The 7913-nt window shown below is 39.8% G+C and overlaps 1 long non-coding RNA gene across 2 annotated transcripts; it reads right to left on the reverse strand.

Annotated features, from left to right (window-relative positions):
* Positions 1 to 310: 310 nt before the first annotated feature.
* LOC120723227 lies at positions 311 to 3848 on the reverse strand. 2 transcript variants are annotated; one of them, XR_005693683.1, is made up of 6 exons: positions 3547 to 3841; positions 3035 to 3108; positions 1773 to 1893; positions 1446 to 1599; positions 1203 to 1349; positions 312 to 1111 (listed from the first exon to the last, which is right to left on the reverse strand). It is a non-coding gene; the product is annotated as an uncharacterized LOC120723227 (long non-coding RNA). The 2 variants fall into 2 exon arrangements; XR_005693682.1 differs by having other exon boundaries at positions 311 to 1111; positions 1203 to 1599; positions 3547 to 3848.
* Between the last annotated feature and the right edge of the window lie 4065 nt (positions 3849 to 7913).

The raw sequence follows: 7913 nt of genomic DNA on the forward strand, positions 1-7913 counted from the left end.
AGATTTGCCGCGTTATGGCGCTAATGTCATTTTAACGAGAATAACGCTGACAGCACTAGTGGGAACACAACGAATATGACTGCACATTTACGCCGACATTATCCTAGTGCAAAGACAAGTGGAAGCAGACAAAAACAACAAGCACGCATGCTACAAACTTTACCCGAGTCATTTAGACAGCGGTTAGCACATGATTCTCCTTATGGGGACCTGAAATGTTTAATATGCTGCTGAGAATATAGCCCAGAAGATAGATAGTTAATGATTTATGTAATAATTTAAAATAAATTATTTATGTTTTTATGAAATACAATATAATTATGATATTTTAAAAATCTGTTTGCAATTCTTATAATAATAAACTTTAAAATGTACCTAAATATTTTATCATTAATGCATTCTGTAAATGTGTATATCAACAAATACTGTAGAATTATCATAGACAACAGTAATGTATGATTACACTATCTTGGACTTACCTCAGTATTCCAACTGTAGATTGTATAGATATTGGATTTACGTGGTAGATGATTTTAGTTATCATCCTACTGCTATTTGTGCATCCGAATCGATTCAGTCTTTTAAATCCTGATTGAAAACCCATTTATTCAATCTAGCTTTCCCTGGTTAGTGTCGGTATCCTGCAGATGTTCCCTTATGTAGTTTTAATCATTTTACTTTATTGCTGAATAACCTCTTAGTCAAGTTGTGTTTTGTAATTTCTTTTATTTTTTACACTGCGTTGGTGTATTTATACCCTGTTATTGTTCCTATCTCTAATTTATTGTATGACTGTGAAGCACTTCGGTGAACCACTGGTTTTTAAATGTGCTATACAAATGAAGTTGTATTGTATTGTATTGTATTGTATCATTGTGAGTTCTTTGATGTTGTGTACCTGTGAGTAAGTAGGACTGATTCTTCCTCCTCCTTCACCATTAAATATGTAGACGCTGCCTTCACCATTATTCTCCAAAGGTGCTCCAACTGCCAAATCCCTGAATCCATCTGAGTTTAGATCAGGCAGCACAGCAAGAGAAGAGCCGAACCTTCCTTTGACAGCTGCATGTCCTCTTAGTACTAATGGATCATCAAAATTACACTCCACAAACTAAAAGCAGGAGAGTGAATATTTTATAGTTAATAAAAATTTGACAAATAAAACGATTAATTTAATTGGATTAGATGAAACTGTGATTTACCAAACGAGTTAATGTGCAAACATAAACTCTTCCCTCTCTATCAGGCTCCGTGTACATTGGGGCAGATATGAAGATTAGATCAGTGATGTCATCGTTATTTATGTCCATGGCACACACCTCTGCCCTGAAATATTCCCCAGTCTGATACTGTGTAAGGAACACATTATTATTCTTTTATTTGAGAAAAATAATTTATATATTATTTACAAGGTCATTCAGAGCTGTCATGCTGCAAATTCATACCTGTGATGCCAAGGGCTCAATCATTTGATTTTCAAAGTTTTCTCTGTTAACAGCAACTGTTAACTCCTCTGTGTTTATATCTTGGAGCACCAACAACTGTCACTGAGCCGCTTTGAGTTTTAGCTTTGAGTTTTAGCAATTGCCACTGAGTAACCTAGAATTTAGGTATTTAAAATGAGAACAATGATTAAGTCTCCTCTTTTAAATTGTGCCCATTTTTCAAACTCATTGGTGTGTTTTACATGACAGAATTACAGCAGAGCTGTGTCATGTATATACATGATCACATGTGTATGAATTAGATTGTTAAAGCTGTAATATTCTTACCAAGATAACTGTCAGGCTCCAAAGACACATCCTCATATGTTTTCATCTTCTGGCCTCTTGTTGTGTATTGCACGTAGCCTCCCTTCCACTGGTTTGCACCAACAATAGACATCTGAATTCCCTACAGTGTAGACAGAAAATACAATTTATATACAATTTATTTTCACTTAAAATCCGGACTGTGTTTAACTGTTTATTTGCCTTTAGGCCATAAAAACTGCCACAAAGGCACATGTGAATCTTTCTTTCTATGACTAAACTGTCTGGTGATTTTCAGGTAGTTTTAATTACCTCAGGCACTAGGTCTGTGAAGGTTCTCAGTCATCCAGGTCATCGTAGTCAAAGGAGCTTGCAAAGAAAAGCGTCTGGACTTCTTTAAGTTACTTGAAGACGTTTCACCTCTCATCCGAGAAGCTTCTTCAGTTCTAAGGTCAAATGGTGGAGAGTCCCAGATATAAACCTAGTGGGAGTAACCCCCCACAGAGGGACAAAAGGACCCCCTGATGATCCTCTAATCGCCTGAGCCAAGGTGTGAAACTGGGTGTGGGTCCCAATCAGCCAGAGTTTCGGGTGAGTTCATTGTGAAACCTGGCCCCACCTTTAAAACACAGACTTAACAATGTGGTGTATGCTGTACAGTGCAGCAAGGAATGCCCAGACCTCTACATTGGAGAGACCAAACAGCCACTTCACAAGCGCATGGCACAACACAGAAGAGCCACCTCCACAGGACAAGACTCAGCAGTCCATCTGCATCTTAAGGATAAAGGTCACTCTTTCGAGGATGCCAATGTTCACATTTTGGACAGAGAGGACAGATGGTTTGAAAGAGGAGTGAAAGAAGCCATCTATGTCCACTGTGAGCGACCATCTTTGAACAGAGGCGGTGGTTTACGACACCAACTCTCTGCCATCTATAATCCAGTTTTGAGATCCCTTCCCAGACGCCTTAACGCCCACTCACATCCTGGGCCATCTGATCTCAGGAATTTGCATAAGGTGGGGCCAGGTTTCACAATGAACTCACCCGAAACTCTGGCTGATTGGGACCCACACCCAGTTTCACACCTTGGCTCAGTCGATTAGAGGATCATCAGGGGGTCCTTTTGTCCCTCTGTGGGGGGATACTCCCACTAGGATTATATCTGGGACTCTCCACCATTTGACCTTAGAACTGAAGAAGCTTCTCGGATGAGAGGTGAAACGTCTTCAAGTAACTTAAAGAAGTCCAGACGCTTTTCTTTGCAAGCTCCTTTGACTACCTCAGGCACATGAACTGCACTGAATCCCTCTTGAGACATTTCCATTTCCAGTGACTCTCCACTGCTTTGAGATCCTGTAACAGAAAAATAAACAAAAAGGTAAAAGAGAGACACAATACAACAAATTAAATTTTACAGGTTCATTCTTTCATTATGCTTCAATTATTTATCTTAAATGATGTTTTTACAGTTTATTATAAAAGTGAGCATTTATTGTTCATTTTACAAATGTACAGTTACGTTTAATTTAAAATGTGACTTTAATGAATAAAATACAATAAAGTTAATAGAATGTGGTGATTTAGTTTCTTCTTAGTGTAGCAGTTTACGCATTAAATGAACGTTTACTGCTTCAATTCAAGAAGGACGCAAATCCACGTAATAAATGTGAAATAAAATCCTTGTAAATAAGTGATCAGCTCAAAGTAGCATTCAATACAATGTAATTATTTTCATTTTTGGAACATTTACATTTACTTTAAGAAAATTGTAACAATAAAAAATGTTTGTACCTTCGATGGAGAAAATTTTGTCCTGCAGAATCTGTCTTATTACTTCAAGTGTGTCAAAGTTCTTCACTTGAAAGACGTGTTTGACTGAGGGAGACGATGCAATGGTGTGCAGTTCTCTTCTGGCATAACGGTCAGTAAATACATCCCCCACCTATGATTGTTGACAAATTTGTTTGAGTCCTCATACTATGCATAATGTTTTGCTGACTTTATTAAAATGTCATTAAACTTGATTTATAATAAAATTTACACACAGACATTAAACTCTCTAACCCTGAATAAAACCCAAATCCAGGATAGCATTTATCTCATGCTGTAAAATAGTTTTAATATATTTTCCTCTAGTAGCTAGATTTGTTTTACACACATATCTCATGTTTCCATCAATATTTCAGCTCTTTGATTTATTTAAGAAACTTAATTTCAAGTTTACATGGTCAGCTTATATACAAATGTGTGGCCAGTATATTCAATTCAATTCAATTTTATTTATATAGTGCCAAATCACAACAACAGGCTCCTCAAGGCGCTTTATATTGTAAGGAAGACCCTACAATAATAGATAGAGAGAAAAACCCAACAATCAAATGAAAATGAAAAAACCCAACAATCTTTGAGCAAGCACTTTGGCGACACTGAGAAGGAAAAACTCCCTTTTAACAGGAAGAAACCTCCAGCAGAACCAGGCTCAGGGAGGGGCGGCCATCTGCTGCGACCGGTTGGGGTTAGAGAAGGAACGCAGGATAGAAGACATGCTGTGGAAGAGAGACAAGAGATTAATAACAGATATGATTCAATGCAGAAAGGTCTATTAACACATAGTGAGTGAAAAAGGTGACTGAAAAGGAAAAATTCAGTGCATCATGGGAATCCCCCAGCATCCTATGCCTATTGCAGCATAACTAAGGGAGGATTCAGGGTCACCTGATCCAGCCCTAACTATATGCTTTAGCACAGGAGTCGGCAACCCTGGGTTGGGTTAACTGATGGCACGACCATAGCTGGACTGGCCATCAGGCAAACCGGGCATTTGCCGATGGTGATTTTTTGTTTTTATGGGCCTGAACTTCACGTAAGAAGTTATGACCTGCAGTCTATCTGGGTCAGATAGGAACCAAGTTTAGGTAGAGTTTATTTTTGTTATGCTGACTTTTTACAGTCAGTTACAATAACTCGTACTGCGTACTAGCTAGCATGATGGAGTTTCTATACAGCTGGGCGGGTGCTATGATGTTACTGATAGTGAACTTTATTTTATTCATAAGGTTAGTTAGTAGAGTTGCCAACCGTTCTGTAAAAGACGGAATCGTCCCGCATTCAGAGAAAACGTATTGAGCTGAAAAGGAACACAGTTTGTCCTGTACTTCAGCTAGAATGGAAAAAGACACAAAGCTGAAGTAATTCTGCGTCTTTTCACTGCACAGCTGTTTCTTCTTCTCTCATTCTCCCCCCTCCCTCTCCTTTTGCTACTTCAATCATGAAATTGATCAATGATGAAACTGATCAGCTTTTCTCTCTTGCTTATTTATTGCCCACTTTGCACCAGAAAGAGGAAACCAGCGGATGTCGCGCTAAACAATGGCAGCACGTTTAAGCTTGATCAGCTGTTGTTAGAATTTATTTAATATTAATTTCTAGTATCAGCTGATGTTTGCTGGAGCCACAGCTGTAAAAGCTGCTGGTCATGATAACGGTTTGGATATGTGGTGAGAGGGAAACATGAAGATGAAACCAGGAGATGTCCTTACTGAATCATCAGAGCTGAACAGGTGATGAGAAACAGGTTTACCTTGAATGAGTTGAAGGGAAGTTATGAACTGTTTCTGAGAGACAAATAACACCAGGATCCTTTTCTAAGTAGCTGACAGCTGGTAACTGTGCAGGGGCGGGTCTAGCAAAGTTTTGCCAAGGGGCCAGGTAGGACATTAACAGGGAAAGGGGGGCACAAAGAAATACTTTTCTTTCTTACTCTCATTTTTAAAATGTCTAGCTTTTAATAAATAATTATCTGAATCTTACAACCAAAGTTTTTATCTGACGTAAAATGTATAGAAATCATAGATATACCAACAAGAGTGTTTTCCTATAACACCTGGTGGGCCGGTCTCTAGTCAAAATGCCCGGGCAGTTTTTTTGTCCCAGTCCAGCCCTGGGTAAGACACGCGGTAAATTAATCTGAGAAGGCGAATTAAAAAATAAATGGCCGTGCCAGCGGTGCACATCGCAAATTAGCTCCCATAGACACATTAGTTGTGCTGCTTCTTAATGACGGTATCTTAGCTAACAACCCCCAATTACCAGATTCAACTTGTAATTGGCTAAAAATCACTTAGCCTACTGGTGAGAGGGACGTTGCTAGCTGGCAGTTTTTCCAATGTGGCAGGATGAATATTATGTCTTGGTTTATCCCACTTTTAGTCAGGCGCATTAGGGGGCGCTAGTATAAATAGGAGCAGCCATCTGAGCACCCCTGAATCGCGTACCTGTTATCTCCTTTCGGTCACCTGACTTCGCCCGGTGTTGCAGGTAGGAGCTGCGTACATGTCGTTCTTGCCTCAGCCTGAATTGGCAGTACTTGTGTTGATTGTGGTGTTCGTATTACAGAGATCACCCGTGGATTTCCTTCCTGAAGCCTCCATCGTGGCTGGTATGTGTGTATTTGGTGCTGTGCGTACATTATTTAGCTGTGGTAAACCAGTGTTGTTTATAGGTCATAGCTGTAGAAGCCTCCTATGGGCCACTCTGTTCATGAATTGAGTGACGCCGTTTAATTGGTACGTAACTCAGCTTTGTTGTGATCTCTGCCTTTTATTGTTGTTTTATAGTAAACGCTTATTATGTATTGCAGGAAGTGTGGGCCTTAGAGGGCGGCCAGTAGCTTTACAGCAAGGTCGCTACGGTTTTCTATGCTACGCTAACAGAAGTGCTGCTGCTTTGCCTTTTACCGTCTGTTTCCGTTTGCGAGGGTTATTTTTCCCTGCTGCTGCCAGCCTCTTAAGAGTGGATGTCAGTGTGGACAGCGGCTACATACATGCCGGCTACGGGAGTCAGCTGGCGTGCATGTTGATAGACTGAATTGTTAAATTAAAGTAGTCGGGCGGACAGCAAATTGGAGTAATATGGTAACTCCGTCTGCTCTAGATTTAAGGTTTTATTTAGTTTGTATGTTCGGTTGTTTTGATTTGTAGTTTATTTTTTTTGTTACACCACCGGTAGGAGGCCCTTTATCGAGTTGCGGATCACCAGTGTGTTCCTGCAGTTGGGCTAACCCCAGTGTGTGCAAACTATTTTTTTTGGAATATATTAAAATTTTCTTTGTTTCTTTTATTCAGATGTGGAGGGCCTGACGTGGAGGAGACTGGGGTGCCTTGGTGGTGGGATCCTTTGAGTGTTACACACCTGCATTTTTAGTTTATTAGTGTGAGCGTGTGATAGTGTGCTGCACTTGTGTATTGGTGAGTTTTCTTTTCTTTTTGAGCTGTTTTTGTGCGTGGCATCCCTGCCCCTCCACTGGCAAGCCTCGGCTCTGAATAATTTTTAGAATATTTGTATATTGATATTTATGCTCGTGTTTTTATATGCTGTTTTAAATCATTATCAATAAATTGTCTGTTTTATCACTGATAAAACAGTATATTGAGTATAATGGATCTTAGTGTCTTCCTGGTAATTAGCATTATTTAGATCCAGTATTCTCTGGGTGAAATTCACAGGGTGGCATTGTCTTTTAAATTGAGTATTTATTCCATCCCCACCTCTTGCTGCCACACCAAGCGACGTTGACATTTCCACATTCCAACACTTCCAATGCTTCAGGAGCTGTCCACTCATCAGCATCAGCACCACGTATATACATGGATACATCCGAAGACTCGAGACAGAATTCACAATTTGTTTTTGGGACTTTCAGGTGTATGGACCAATGTATTTTTTTCTGATCAAACCAGAAAGCTTTAATGAGCAGCTGGATTTGTCTTGCATTAACTGGCTGGACACAGAGGACATCGAAGTGCACCTGATTGAACCGAAAAGCTCGACTCTGTGGGGGTCAAAGTTTGCAGAACTACAAACGCAGTTGGAATCCATAGCTGTGCGTGTTCATGGAGCTTGCATTTTCACCTGCTGGACATCACTACCTGACAAGTTTAACTGTCTTCAGAACATTGCAGAAGCATTATTGACAGTACTTGGCTCTACATGTCTGTGTGAGCAGATTTTCTCTCACATGAGTGAGCTCAGGTAGCCGTCTGAATGCTGGACACTCGTAGACCTGTGTCTCTGTATTAACAAACATGCCATATTGGCCCAGTTTATTTTTCTTATCATTGTTGTGAGGAGACCATAAATAGCATTTGCATTTTCTGTTG

The sequence above is a fragment of the Simochromis diagramma genome, unplaced genomic scaffold, assembly GCF_900408965.1.
Source record: "Simochromis diagramma unplaced genomic scaffold, fSimDia1.1 OVJJ01000186.1, whole genome shotgun sequence".
Classification (NCBI taxonomy): Eukaryota; Metazoa; Chordata; class Actinopteri; order Cichliformes; family Cichlidae; genus Simochromis; species Simochromis diagramma.